The sequence below is a fragment of the Chanodichthys erythropterus genome, chromosome 20 (assembly GCF_024489055.1).
Source record: "Chanodichthys erythropterus isolate Z2021 chromosome 20, ASM2448905v1, whole genome shotgun sequence".
In the NCBI taxonomy this organism is placed as follows: Eukaryota; Metazoa; Chordata; class Actinopteri; order Cypriniformes; family Xenocyprididae; genus Chanodichthys; species Chanodichthys erythropterus.
In genome coordinates, this window is record NC_090240.1 from 4793753 (window position 1) to 4808820 (window position 15068).

The window sequence follows — 15068 nt, forward strand, 5'->3', positions numbered from 1 at the left end:
TAGGCAATTGCTTTGAGACCATACAAGCCACCAGTGTTGCCAACTAATTTTCAGGGAAAGTTGCTAAAGGCAGATCGTTTTGTTGCTAAAAGTTGCTAAATGACATTGTGACGTAATTGTGCCATGACGTCATTACGTAATCGCAACGCAAAACTACTTTTGGCTGTACAGTTTTGATTGAGACATGTTGATAGATGTAGTTTCTAATCAAACATTCATTAACAGCTATATTCACTGGATTTGAACTGGTTGTTGAACTATTTAAATGTATTAAGTAAGTTTAAAAAAACAAAAAATACTTAATTCACTAAAGTTTTGTGAGCAGTGAGTGAACTAGCATGCATTAGCCCTTTTTGAAGTGCTAATGGTACTTGTGTAGGCAATTATAAATTTGTCCTTTTTTAAAAAAAAATGTGACTTGCTAACCAAAAAATTACTCTGAACTTTTTGCGTTTAAATTATTTTGCCAAAAATGTGAAATGCGTGCGTGCTACATATATAGACCTTGTGTAACCCCGCCCCCACTGGTTGTTTTTTGTCTTCCGGTTTTTACAGCTATTTCCACAGCGATCTTAAGGAATTATGAATCAGTCTATTTAGCTAGCTTGTACGTGTGCTGTTTTGATTAGAGTCACTTTCCAAAAGTTGCCAAATAAATGTTAAAAATTGCTAAATTTGTTGCTAGGTGCTTTTTGGAAAAAAAGTTGCTAGTGTAGTCTGAAAAGTTGCTAAATTTAGCAACAAAATTGCTAAGTTGGGAACACTGCGAGCCAGAGTTTTAAGTAGATGTCCCGTAAAGAGCACAATCAGGGCTTTTCAGAGATACTAAATGTTTGGAGACTCCTTCTCCTTGGTCTTTAAAAACTACTGAATGACTAAATTCAACAATCATATGATAATATTTTGTATTTATTTAAATCTGGCTAATTTTCATATTGTTTGTCATAAATTAACACCTCAAGAAAACTTTAGTGACTTTCAGTTATGAGACATGCACCAGTTTCATGTCCACTGTAGAGGAAACCGGCATTTACAACATGCTTATCAGACATAATATATGGATAGGGAAGTAATTATCAATATTTCTATGAAATATGATATATTATGAAAATATTGCTACTTATTTTTTATTGCATGTTGAACAAAGAATACATTAATATAATTAGAGACAATGAATAGATAAATTGTACAAAATGAGAAAACTCATTTTTGCCCATGTTTATTCACAATGGCCCTATTTTAATGATCCTCTTTCGCTAGTTTAACGATGGAAAAAAAAAATGGACAAAGAGGGTTGTAGCCTACCTGGTCTCTTAATGAGTCATGGGTGTGTTTTGGGTATAATATGCAATAAACCAATCACAGTGTCATCTCCCATTCCCTTTAAAAGCCATTTGCCCTTGCACCATGGCGGATTCGCTATTTACATGGCGGAATTTGCAAGCGGAAAGACTGAATGCTTCTCCAGAGAGGAATCCTTTTATTTTTAATATTTAAAAATGTTTGTGTGTTGTGCGTCCCTGTCTGTGTAATAAGCAGAGTATACGCACATTGTGCACCCACCTATAGCTGCATATTAGTAATGCACCCTTTAAAAAAACAACTGCATTTCCAGTTGCCTCAAAAAAGCAATGCGTCTGAACACACCTCATTTCAGACCACATTGCCGTTACTGACCACTCACACCGAAACATAGAATCACGCTAATTTGTTGTATACATCATGCGTTCGGTCCACTTTTATAAGCTGTACGAACTGAATGGAATGATTATCTGAGCAATATGACTGAAGCCCAATTTTTTAATTTTGCATGAGTGGCGTGCCAATCACCGTATACGCGTTCACCATGTAGCGCATTCCAAAAGAGTGATAAGATAATGATAAAATGAGCAACCCCTTTGAATTCTATTGAGAATGTAGGCTACCACTTTAAAACGCTATGGAGAAAGTCAAACATGATCTAAAACAGCCACGTAAACCGAAAAGAGGGGAAAACATCCCATTTTAAACAGCATAGAAATGCAATGCTGACACATACAAGACTTCACAAAGAGAGACTTAATAAGGCTTATATAGGCAGGAACTTACAATATAATGAGAAACAGCTGAGAACAATCAGGGATAACTAGTCTGGGGAAAGGATTCTGAGAAATGTAGTTCAAGATAAGATGGCAATGGACTAGGGTGGAGTGCCCTCTGGTGGATATCCAGGTAGTCTCGCAAAGGTCTGGACTCTATCGCAGCTTTCATTGGCCAAGGACCGCCCAAGCGGATGTTTAAAGGTGCCCTAGAATTAAAAATTGAATTTAACTTGGCATAGTTAAATAACAAGAGTTCAGTACATGGCAATGACATACAGTGAGTATCAAACTCCATTGTTTCCTCCTTCTTATATAAATCTAATTTGTTTAAAAGACCTCAGAAGAACAGGATAATCTCAACATAACACCGACTGTTACGTAACAGTTGGGCTCATTAATATGTACGCCCCCAATATTTGCATATGCCAGCTCATGTTCAAGGCATTACACAAGGGCAGCCAGTATTAACGTCTGGATGTGCACAGCTGAATCATCAGACTAGGTAAGCAAGCAAGGACAATAGTGAAAAATGGCAGATGGAGCAATAATAACTGACATGATCCATGATATCATGATATTTTTTGTGATATTTGTAAACTGTCTTTCTAAATGTTTCGTTAGCATGTTGCTAATGTACTGTTAAATGTGATTAAAGTTACCATCGTTTGTTACTGTATTCACGGAGACAAGAGCCGTCATTATTTTCATTATTAAACACTTGCAGTCTGTATAATGCATAAACACAACTTCATTCTTTATAAATCTCTCCAATAGTGTAGCATTAGCTGTTAGCCACGGAGCATAGCCTCAAACTCATTCAGAATCAAATGTAAACATCCAAATAAATAAAATACTTAAATAATACAATGTATGCATGCAGCATGCATGACGAACACTTTGTAAAGATCCATTTTGAGGGTTATATTAGCTGTGTGAACTTTGTTTATGCAATGATAGAGTCAAGAGCTCAGGAGGGGGTGGAGAGCGCGAGCTATTAAAGGGGCCGCAGCCTGAATCGGCGCATTTCTAATTATGCCCCAAAATAGGCAGTTAAAAAAAATAATTTAAAAACGTCTATGGGGTGTTTTGAGCTGAAGCTTCACAGACACATTCAGGGGACATTATATTACATCTTGTAAAAAAACATTTGATGGCACCTTTAACGCAACCAATCACAGTTTGTTTTGTTCCGCATCATGTTTATGGTTGTGAAAATGTAAAGTCGATGTCCCTACAATAACAGACTGGTGTGAATCTAATCAATTATTCATTCAAGAACATTGTGCAAGTTTACTGCAACAATGGAACTTCACATACTTTTGAAAATCCAGCATTTAGTCAATCCAGGTAAGCGCTTATTGTCACAGTTGTACACGACTGCATTCTTCTTCCACAAGGAGGTTTGGCATCACAACATTTGTTTCCAGACGGACCGTTAATGAATGCAATGCACACGTCTCCCAGACATCCTGTAGAATTCAACCATCAAGATGACAACTTCAAAAATCCTGAAGTGTTTTTCCATTTAAGTGTGCCATACGCATCAAACATTCAGCCAGCGGTCTGTGGACGTGACGTCTGAGGCTGAGACTAATATCCAGGGCGCTCCAACTGGTGATTGTGATGTAAAAAAAAAAAGATGTACAGCTGTCAATTTCACATATTAAAGTCGGCATGAAACGGAACTTGCGATATCTTTTCTTCCCTGTTGTGACATTTATATGAGTGAAACACCTTTCTGAACAAGAAAAAATGACAATAGAACCCATTATAATCTGTGTTATTGTCTACACTAGATGTGGTGCAACGCAACGCAACAAATTCCCTACAGTAAACGGACTCCCCGTTCTACTTCTGACGTAGTCAAGTGCTTTGCAACGGTCGGTTTGTCGCGCTGCAGTGTGGACAGCTTTTAGTAAAAAAGTTGCGTCTGGTGTAGACACGGTGTTAAGCCACTGGAATGTAAGCCACTGGAAGACCACAGACGATTGCCTTTCACTGTATTGCATTAATAGAAAGCCAGTTGATATGAAAATTAATACAGTATTTTTCCCAAAATTAATTTTTTATATTTTCATGCCGTGACTGTGATACTTAATAACTGCTAGAGGGCCAAACGTTACATAGTGTACCTTTAAATTGATTGTACCTCACTTCCATTGTATGTCCCTCATGATAACCTAAATGTTTGTTATTTTTTAAGAAAATGAAGGAACAAAAAATAATTCTGGGTAAACAACATTATGCCACAAATCAGCTGTTGGCTGAGCTTAACTTGTATTAAACCTGGAATATTCATTTAATCAGCATGCATATTACTTTGCATAATTAGGCTAATCAAATTGCATATTGTATCATGAATTTGATTCAAATTTTGAATCAGCCCTAGTAATCTGTAACAAATAAAACAGCATGTGCAATAAAAACGTTCAGAGGTATACTTGATATTGTGCAAGGCATTTCTTAAATTCCAGTCACATCCTTTCAGTTGTAGCAATTGTAGTGTTTTTAGAAAGTGTGCATACTTAATTTATGCTGATGTCATGGCCGACTTTAAAAAAAATAAATATGGCCATGATATTTGCTATCTGTCACAAAATTAGATTAGATCATGATATATCCAACAACTGGAAATCCATCCGTTTGTTGTTATCAGCATTGCTTTGGTTTCATTTACTCTTAACTGCACAAAAAGAAAATGATTTGAAATATAAAATAAATGTATAAACCAGTGTATATACTCAACGACTTTGAACCGGTTACTTATTAAACATGAATTTCACTAATAGGATGACAGGACCAGGCTCGCTTATAATCCTATAGCCCAGAACTATATTAATATCAGAATTTTTGTTCAAATTAACCATCTGTATTTTTCTGCCTTGACAGAGAAGGTGGGTAAAATTGTGTTTACAGTTTCAGTTACAGATTATTGGAGTTCATTAGATTATATCTTTCATTAGATTAGTGTGTGCACGTGACCCTTCCGAGACACATGTCCGTGCTATTTTGATCAAAGCATCCAGGGGTCTGCACAGTGTCTTGGTTAATTTACCTTCATTACCAAATGAGCCGGGCAGTGTCCTAATCCAATCACAGAGCAACAGTAATTTATCTTTCAAAGCTCAGATGTCTCAGTCATTCAATTTAAAACAGCACAGCAGTGCTTACAAACCTCTACGGACACACTGAAGCTAGAGTCGCCATCATTGGCTAATACATTTTTTTTTATTTTACTCGCTAGAGTTTTTACATGGAATGAAAGAACACAAATGAAAAAATTCTACATAATATAAAATATAAATATAAAATATATATTTCAAACACAGTTTAAGTAAGCAGTCTGCAATAAAATAAGATCAAATAATCAAACTACAAGCAATAGCAAAAATAAACAACAATAGAACAAAGATGCAAATGAAATAAACAGTGCTTTTTTTGGTAGATTAACAATAGTTATATACAGATTAGGTACAGAATAAAGTAATTAAATGTAAAATAACACTGCATAGTCTTCACTTTATAAAATTAAACAGTCTTCACTTTATAAATTGAGTGAAATATGAAATTTAGATGAAATATAAAGTTACAAAAGTTATTCAGTCAAAAGCATTGAGTGATTTTTTTTGTAATTATTCTTATGTTGTTTGATTAACATTAAAAACAGACAACAGAAGGTTTATTAGGCTGCTGTCACTTTAAGAGCTAATGCACTGATCCAGTATACTGATACTGTTACATGCGTTTTCTTTCTCGACTGTTTACATTCGCTTAAGACAACTGACTATGTTTACTAGGATACTCGCCAAGACAGGCATTTTGATATAATTTTGTGTGAAATTGTCCATTCAAGCAGAAGATGTGAGCTCAATTCAGTATTCACATGCTGTCAGATGCGGCTTTCTGGGTGTGTGCTTCGGATGTGCAGCTATTCTTGCGCTTGAATGTTTAAATCGGCAAGGCTTAAAAACGCGCGCAAATGATAAACTTTCAGCACTGGTCTGTTTGGGACAGTGACAATTCTGTCAACCAGCCCTGCATGTGCTCTCTATTTTCTCTCACGGTGAGTGCATGAGTGAGAGAAAGCAACAGATGGCGCTCTCAGCTTATAGCAATGGAGCGTAAAGCTCAGCAGGCAATTAAATTATATCTGCGCTAAACTTATTTTTTGGCTCTAACTCAATTACAGGCGAATGTAATCGTACAATTTACAAGCTATTTGCTAATTAAATTAATTTTTTGTCAGCTCTCCTGAAATTTGGTGGCATAAGTGAGTGATTTATTTGCATTGTAGAAGGGTTGGCTACTATCACTTACAGCCTTGTTTTTATTCCTGCTGTCAAAAATTCAATATACTGCTACTTTGAATAAAGTCTACAAGCAATAACTTAATAAGATATTTTTTGCAGGATACATCATTAATCCAGTAGGTGGTGAGGTGACCGAGTCATTTGAATCATTAAGGCTACTCAGAGACGCTGATTCATTCAGTAACTAAATTTACTGGATTTGTCGTATGTAGCACGCTTCTCCTGCTTATTATTTTTTACCATATTTTTCTATGGAAGGAATAACAAGAGTAGTATGCTACTATGCGGTTATGATGTCAGCCACGAGTCTTTAAAATGGAATCATTGAATCAATAATTCACGATTTGTTGAAAAACACAGAATCATTCTGGAACAAAACATCACACCGTGTTGCTCGGTGGTGACACGGCTCTGCTATGGATGCGTTTTAATTGGCGGAACAAAAACGGACAGAGCTACGTACGTCTTTATGTAAGTTATCACGTTACTTGTTTTTTTGAACTGTTGTGTGAAAACATGCAATATCTCACAAAGGTGCTGTCTTCTTGTTGCTTCAGTAACTTCTCAGAAACGGCTCAGGCTGTAGTTGCTAGTTTTAACTGGACATTTTCGAAATAGTATTTTTTTTTATGCTGCCTTCACGTGCTATCGGAATTACTGTAGAGTTTCCTAGTTAAAAACTGGACATAAACGCCCTCTCAAGTCGTAGGCTATTTATTACTGGGAATCATTTTGCTCGTGGCGGCAGCATTATGCCGCGTTCTAGGCAACCCGTAACCCGTGTTTTTCCAACCTTCTACCCATGAAACAGCAGTCAAACCCGTGACTTCACACCCGTGAGCTCATACTAGATCGATATACTCCTAAGCTGTGTCTGAAACCGCTCCCTATCCACTATATAGTCCACTATATCGGGTGTCGGCCATTTTGTAGTGGTGTCCGAATTCTGAGTGAACGACTTAATTCCCTACATTCGTTCACTACTTTATACCCACAATTCTCTCTGATTTCGAGTGTACATTCGATGTACACTTGCTGAAGCACTATTTCCCAAAATCCAATTTTTTTTAACCATTTTTTTTTTTTTTTTTTTTTTATCACTACTTGAATAAAACCTACTAAAATGTAGGGGGGCATTAGATGAATTTAAAAAAAAAACGAAATTATATTAATAAAAATATTATTTTTATTATTAAAATATTATGTAGGCATTAAATCAATTTAATGTGTTTTTACTAACAGCAATGTGTTTTAATAATTTGTGGCACTGTTAACACATTAAACTTTAAAAGATGATTATTTAGTGGATGATTTAAAAAAAATCGTTAATCATAGGTAGCGTATTCAAATTATAACGGTCGCCTGAGGGCGCTCAAAGACCACGTCATCTGTGAGCGTGAGCGTTTCTAACAACTTTATTAAAAAGCATAAATACATGAAATTATATACACTTGTTAATGTGTTTATTTTTGTTTGCAGTATTTTATAGTATTGATTATGAACACATTAAGCATGACAAAAAAATATACATCGATTAAACTACAAAGCTGGCACAGAGGCATGTATGATTACAAAATAAAGTCATTATGATTGTTATTGTTATTAACATTATTTTATAATGTAAATAACATGTAGGATAAAATAGGTTTATCGTGTGTCGAGCCTTTTCTGAGACAGATATCTCCGACGCACAGTGTATACGTCAGCGTCCGAATTCACTCACTTCATTTCGTTCACTCCATACAGATATAGTGCACTCAAAAGCCATACACTATATAGGGATTAGTGAATGAGTGAACGAGTGAGTGGTTTCGGACACAGCTCTAGTTACGGGTTCTGACATCACATAGCCCGCGAAACAACAATGGCAGCACCTATGCGGTGTATATGCAAATGCACGGTAAAATAACGTAAAATACAAGGTATAACAGCTTCTCTTGCCTTATGCGCCGTTTCCTCCTCCGTTTCCCTCAAATAAGCAAGGAGTAAGCACCTTTGGCGATAGAAATAATTGTTAATGAGCATAAGCCCCGTACGGTCCGCCATGTTTGTTTATACTCGGGCAGTTTGGCTCGCTTGACTTGCCTAAACGCTACAAAGTTGTGAGTCGTGATTTGAAGTAGTGACTTACAGGCTCAAAAAACCTGCCTGGAACGCAGACACGAATGTTTAGTCCGTGGCGTAAGAAAGTTATGGAATTTTGTTTTGTTTTGTTTTCACCGAATTGTTATAAAGTCCAAATTGCGAGAAACAAGTCAGAATTGTGAGATAAACGTTGCAGATTTTATTTTTAGCTTTCATAGAAAATTCTGAAGCTTCAAGAAAGTGTTTTTCATTTCCTGTTTACACACACAGCCCTCCTGATTAAGAGTCACATAACGCACACATGTAATATTACTTTATTAATATGTTGTTAAGAGGAAACTTATCATTCATTCTCACATGGCTCCTAGCCCTCAACACTTGGGTAAAGTTGGTTTTATATTCGCACATTCGGACTTCAGACTTTCCAATAAATGTACAATAAATTAATGTTTGCGAATTTTAAGCAGTGACATGATATTGACAACCAACGATTGTCAACTTACAACATTTTTCACAGTCGATCAAAATAGGCAAGTATTGTTTTAATGGCATATTTACTTGTGAATGTCCACTGAATGTCCAATGTAGTGTGATTAACAAGGCTATTGAATACGGATGTCCGAATGTGCGAATATAAAACCAACTTTACCCAAGTGCCCTCAACCCAATAATCTGAAGGTCAGTGTGGCATCTGACTATGATTCTAAGGTGTATAAAAACATTCAAAAACACATGATATCTCCTAAAAATATTGACCACTCAAGGTCCCGCCATTAAACCACTACAGTTGTTCTACTGGTCCTTCAGAAGTCTACACTCTTTCTTTGAGAGCACTTATCCTAGAGTAGGATGGGGCCGTATCCTGGCAACAGAAAAGCTATATCCTGGCAACCACAGTGAGAGTGAGAGTGAGAGGGCAGCAGTTGAGATCCGTCCTTTGAGATTCACAGAAGAACAGACAATTAGGTATTAAGAGCTCTTCCTTTATTTCTGCAACGACTCCAGAATACATTGTAATGAGTGTAAATGGGGGTCATGGGAAGAAATGGGTGACTGTGAGGTGTTGTTGACAAATTGCATAATCTTAATGCACTCATTTGTGCAAGATGAAGAGAATTTGAAGCCACAATGCTCAAAGTAAAGTACTTAATGCCCACTTCCTTCGCATTTCTTCCGACGGTGGGCCATCAAGTCCTGAGACAAATATAAGAACGTTTGCTTGTTTCTACAAGGAGGCGCTTATCTCTTATGGAACAACAGAATTATATGAGCAGATGTGCTGTTAACCCTTAGAGACTGGAAATAAGATAATCACATAATGATGTGGCGCTGTGTGTGTGTGTGTATTTTGTACCAGCCTTTTTGTAGAGGACATTTCTCGGGGGCCTATGACTGTCTGCCACTGCTCCCTTCAGCATTAGCTTCAAACTAAATTTATCGCAGCAGATTTTCATTCCTAAAATTATTGGTAATGGAAGCCTAACTTAATTAAACACAAAACATTTTCAGTAACCAAATATTATCTGTCCTGTATGACTAATAATCTCTGAAAGATGACACAATGACATTCTTATTTGGAGGCAGGCATGCTTTGAAAGTAAAGACCTTTATATTCTTACTTGAGAACTGAGTGTACAATTTTCAGCTAACACTGGCTGTGTCTGAAATCTCCCCCTATACCAGGTGTAGACAAGTTCCGTCCTAGAGAGCCGCTGTCCTGCAGAGTTCAGCTCCAACCCTGAAAAGAAACCTTCAGCTGCCTATAGCCTCAGTAATCCTGAAGAGCTTGATAAGCTTGTTCAGGTGTGTTTGATTAAGGTTGGAGCTAAACTCAGCAAGACAGTGGCTCTCTAGGACCGAACTTGCCTACCCCTGCCCTATACCCTTAAAGGGATAGTTCACCCAAAAATGAAAATTTGATGTTTATCTGCTTACCCCCAGTGCATCCAAGATGTAGGTGACTTTTTTTTCTTCAGTCGAACGCAAATTATGATTTTTAACTGCAACCACTGCCATCTGTCAGTCAAATAATAGCAGTGATTGGGAACTTGAACAATGAGAGTCGAAAAAACTTCCATAGACAAATCCAAATTAAACCCTGCGGCTCGTGACGGCACATTGATGTCCTAAGACACGAAACGATCGGTTTGTGCGAGAAACCGAACATTATTTATATAATTTTTACCTCTAATACACCACTATGTCCAAGTTCGTTCAGCTTCCTGTTAGTGAGGTCAAAAAACGCCTTCTGAAGATGGAAGTGATGTCTCGCCCATATACTTCAATGAGCACGAGACATCACTTCCGTTGTCAGAGCGCGATCAGACCTCACTAACAGGAAGCTGAACGAAGTTGGACATAGTGGTGTATTAGAGGTAAAAAATGATATAAATCATAATTTGCGTTCGACTGAAGAAAAAAAGTAATCTACATCTTGGATGCCCTGGGGGTAAGCAGATAAACATCAAATTTTCATTTTTGGGTGAACTATCCCTTTAAATAGGGCACCATTTGTAGTGGTGTCCGTAGAACCTCAGTTAGCCTGCAAAACAGCAGCTACACAGCGAGGCATTGATTCAACGAGGTGGTGATAGGTCTCCTGGGGAATCTGGTACCAAAAAAGCAATCAGCAGGTCCTCCATTTCCCATATATTGAGGGGTGGTGGTGATGTCTTGTGCGAATGAACAGTGTGCTGTGACACATTGCCCTGGTCACCACTATTGTAGCTGCTGGTGATTTATCACACTGTGGCCCTGCTTCGCTGTGAACAATGCCTGACAGGCGACACACGCCTGGACGATGGTTGGCTGTCCGTGCACCACTTTGAACAACCCATAAGGCGCGTCGTTTCTGAGATCGAAGTTCCAGGGTGCCATAACATCACAATTTGTCCTTTATCAAACTTCGATAAATCTGCAGCTTTTCCCATTCTGATACCAAACACTCTGCTGATTGAAAGCCAGACCTTGTGTGGTGTATACTGCTCTGTGAACCATACCTGCAGCACCGTTTGGTTGCCAGGTGCTCTCATTGCTCTAGGCTGGGGGTGGCCTAATGGCTCATCAGTGTAAGTAAAGTAACAATTTTGAAATACTTGATGGTTGATTTTTTTATTTTTTTTATCTCCGTATTCTTATCAGTGTTGTATAAGGGTTTTCATGATTAATAGTTAGGGCTGGGACAATACATCGATGCATGATTCCGGATCGATTCTGATGTTTTCCGTCTGTAGCTTGATTTTCTCTCGAATTCTGAGCTTAGTTTTTAACAGCAGATGGCACTGCGTGCTTTAGAAACAGATGTACTCTGTTTCCTTCCAACTTCTTACACTCACCACTTCAACCTTCTATAAAATAATCATTCATAAAGTTCGAAAAGGTTGAAGCGAATTACTGGGGTGTTTGCAGTGGGTTGTTTACATTAATCTCGTGTCATAAAAGCATTCTGAGGTGCAAATACATTTTCAGACTCAGCCGAATGCACAAGCGCTCTTCTTCTTGAGCATTTGAGCATTCTGTTAAAAAATAGCCTAGAACGCCATCTGCTGTTAAAAGCTAAGCTCAGAATCGATTTGCGATGCTTTTAGAAAAATCGCAATGCATCGGTAGTATTGTCCCAGCCCTTATAATAGTAATGTGAATGTGTTTGTAACTGAACTGAGATATATAATAATTTTGATGACTGCAGAAATTAATTTGGTTATACACATTATCCCTCCAGTCCCAATTGTGGCCGACCATAAGACACAGTTTTTCATACGCTTTTCCATAAAAATAAAAAAAGAAAGAAAGAAAAAAGTATTGATTATTTCAAGGCGTTACCGATGACCCATCCTTTTGGATATTTTTATGTTTGGGAAAAATTTGGGATTAAACAGGTTAAGTACTGTTATAGTTAAGTATTCTCCTTGTTTTTTTGTTTTTTTTTTACAGTAGATATTCTCACAATACAGATGAATTAAGTTTAATTAAAATTTACAGCATAATTTTGTGGATTGTGTTCTGTTAGAGATGAATTTGTTGTGTCAGAAATATGTTGCCTTGCTCCATACAGCCATTATGGTTTTCTATATCATTTTATTGTCTATTTATAAATGGTATACTGCCTGATTATAAAATATAAATATATATATAAATAAATATATATATATATATATATATATAAATATATATATATATATATATATATATATATATATATATATATAATAAATAAAATAATATATATAGTCATATTTTTCTTTTTAATCTTTAGGAGTAATACAACCAAGACTTTGTGAAATTCACCTGATATCCAACATTTAAAGACTGCATACATATTTCTGACCACAAGATGGCACACGTACACTATCATAGACTTCTCTGATCAACAACACTGTTTCTGAGCACGAAACAAAGTTTGCCTTATGATAATATTATTTTAAAGCACTTTTAACTGATTTTACTGACAGCCGAGTAAGTGGCACTTTTGGCAGATGATATTTTAACGATGACCCATGAACTTAGCACAATATAAAATAATATAAATGTTTTAAAAAACTTATATAAAAAGTTAAATAATTTCTGTATAATTGTAGCTTGTTTTTATTCATCAAACTTTTATGCAGTAGAAGCATTTAGAGTCTCTGTTGATGATGGAAAACTATAGGACATATTCCCATATTTTTATGTAACTAATATGTAACCAAACCAGAATATGAGTATAACAAACTTGTTGAAGTTATCCAGGCTTGAGGCAACTCAAGGAATGTCTATCATATAATTTCTCATTTCAAAGACAAGTCTTGGCATGACATAATTCTGGTCTCACAATATTCACAGAAAAAGAAAGTAAGAGTGGCAGTGTGTTTTCGGCAGCCTTTATGTTATCTAATACCTGCTATTGTTGAGCGTGACACTGAAACTTTGACAGTGTCTCTCTCACTGGCCCATGCAGCTGCAACAGTCCTTCCAGTCCAACCACCCACTGTGTTTCTGCACCTCGCACGACATATTATCAGTTACATCTCAGGTGCACTTCCATGTGTTTTAATCCATTTGTAATGACAATGACAATGTAATTTCTACATAAGAAGCTGTTGAAGGTACAGAAACAGTGTAGTGCTTGTGTGCCCTTGAGTTCAGCTGTTCTTTACAGCATGGCCTCGGGTTCAGTAACTTTGTTAAACACACATTCATTAAATAATACTTATTCTTTATAAAACTCATTTTATACATTCATATAACATTAAATTAACATAACTGTTAGATAAGTGAAACAATAGCAACACTTTATCAATTTATGTTAACTCATAATCAGTTAACTCATTGTTATTAGTTCATTTATGTTAGATTCTTTTTAATTTTAATTTTATATACACACTACTGTTCAAAAGTTCGGGGTCAGTAAGGTTTTTTATTTTTATTTTTATTTTTTTTTAAAGAAATTAATATTTTTATTTAACAAGGAAATATTAAATTGATCAAAAGTGCATGACATTAAAGACATTTATAATGTTTCCTAAAGATTTCTTTTTTTAAATAAATGCTGTTCTTTTGAACATTTTATTCATCAAAGAAACCTGTAAAACTATTATGGTTTTCACAGAAATATTAAGCAGCACAACTGTTTTCGACATTGTTAAAAATAAAAAAAATATATTTCTTGAGGATCAAGTCATCATATTAGATGGAGTAATGATGCTGAAAATTCTGCTTTGACATCATAGGAATAACCAAAAGTGAATTGAATAAGCCTCAGGGCAAAAGGAAATGCAAATTCACGCCTGAACAGTAGAGGGCGCTGCTCAAACAAACCTTTCAGCTTGCTGCTGTTCTGGTTCACAGAAGAATAGGATGCAGGAAAAGAAAGTTCAACACTCTTCAGCAGTAAATAAATAAACAAATTTTTGGAATAGTCTTTTTTACTTATTAGTATGGTTGAGAGGTCAAAAGGCCAAAGGTCAGAAGCAAGGACATTGGTCAATAAAGTGAGATTAAATAAAAAGTATATTTGTGTTATTTAAGCTATTGAAATACAGTACTGCAGGTTTGCGTAATATTCTGTGTCTGCATTTCACAGTTTTATTCATTTTGAGGAATACTGAATCTGTTTTTGTGCAAGTGAGATAAGTAAATGCATGTTCACATTTAAGCCGCGTTTCCACCGAAATGACCCGGAACAATTTGTCCCAGCAACTTTTTAACCCAGGAAATTTACCTGTTGCTGTCTGCATTTCCACCGTGGTCTAAAGTACTGTGAAGATTAGTTCAGTGACGTTGGACTGCATGACATTCTACACTGTTAGGCTGGATAAGTTGAATTTACTTAAAAAATTTGAGGAAACTGGTTGCCCTAAAAAAATTAAGTAATGATTAAGTAATGTGAACTTAATAATTCGAGTTAATTTAACTTAAAATGTTTTGTAATATTAATTACTTTGTAGTTATTACACATAGTATATTTAAGTTCAATGTACTAAGCAAGTTAACTTGCCACCAATCAAAATTCATCCATGCCTCCCATCATGCATTGCTGCATGAATAAATTATGAGCTGAATTGTCTTAGTAATTTTCTATTCTCACTATTTAAATTTTGCTGTTTTTCTGTGA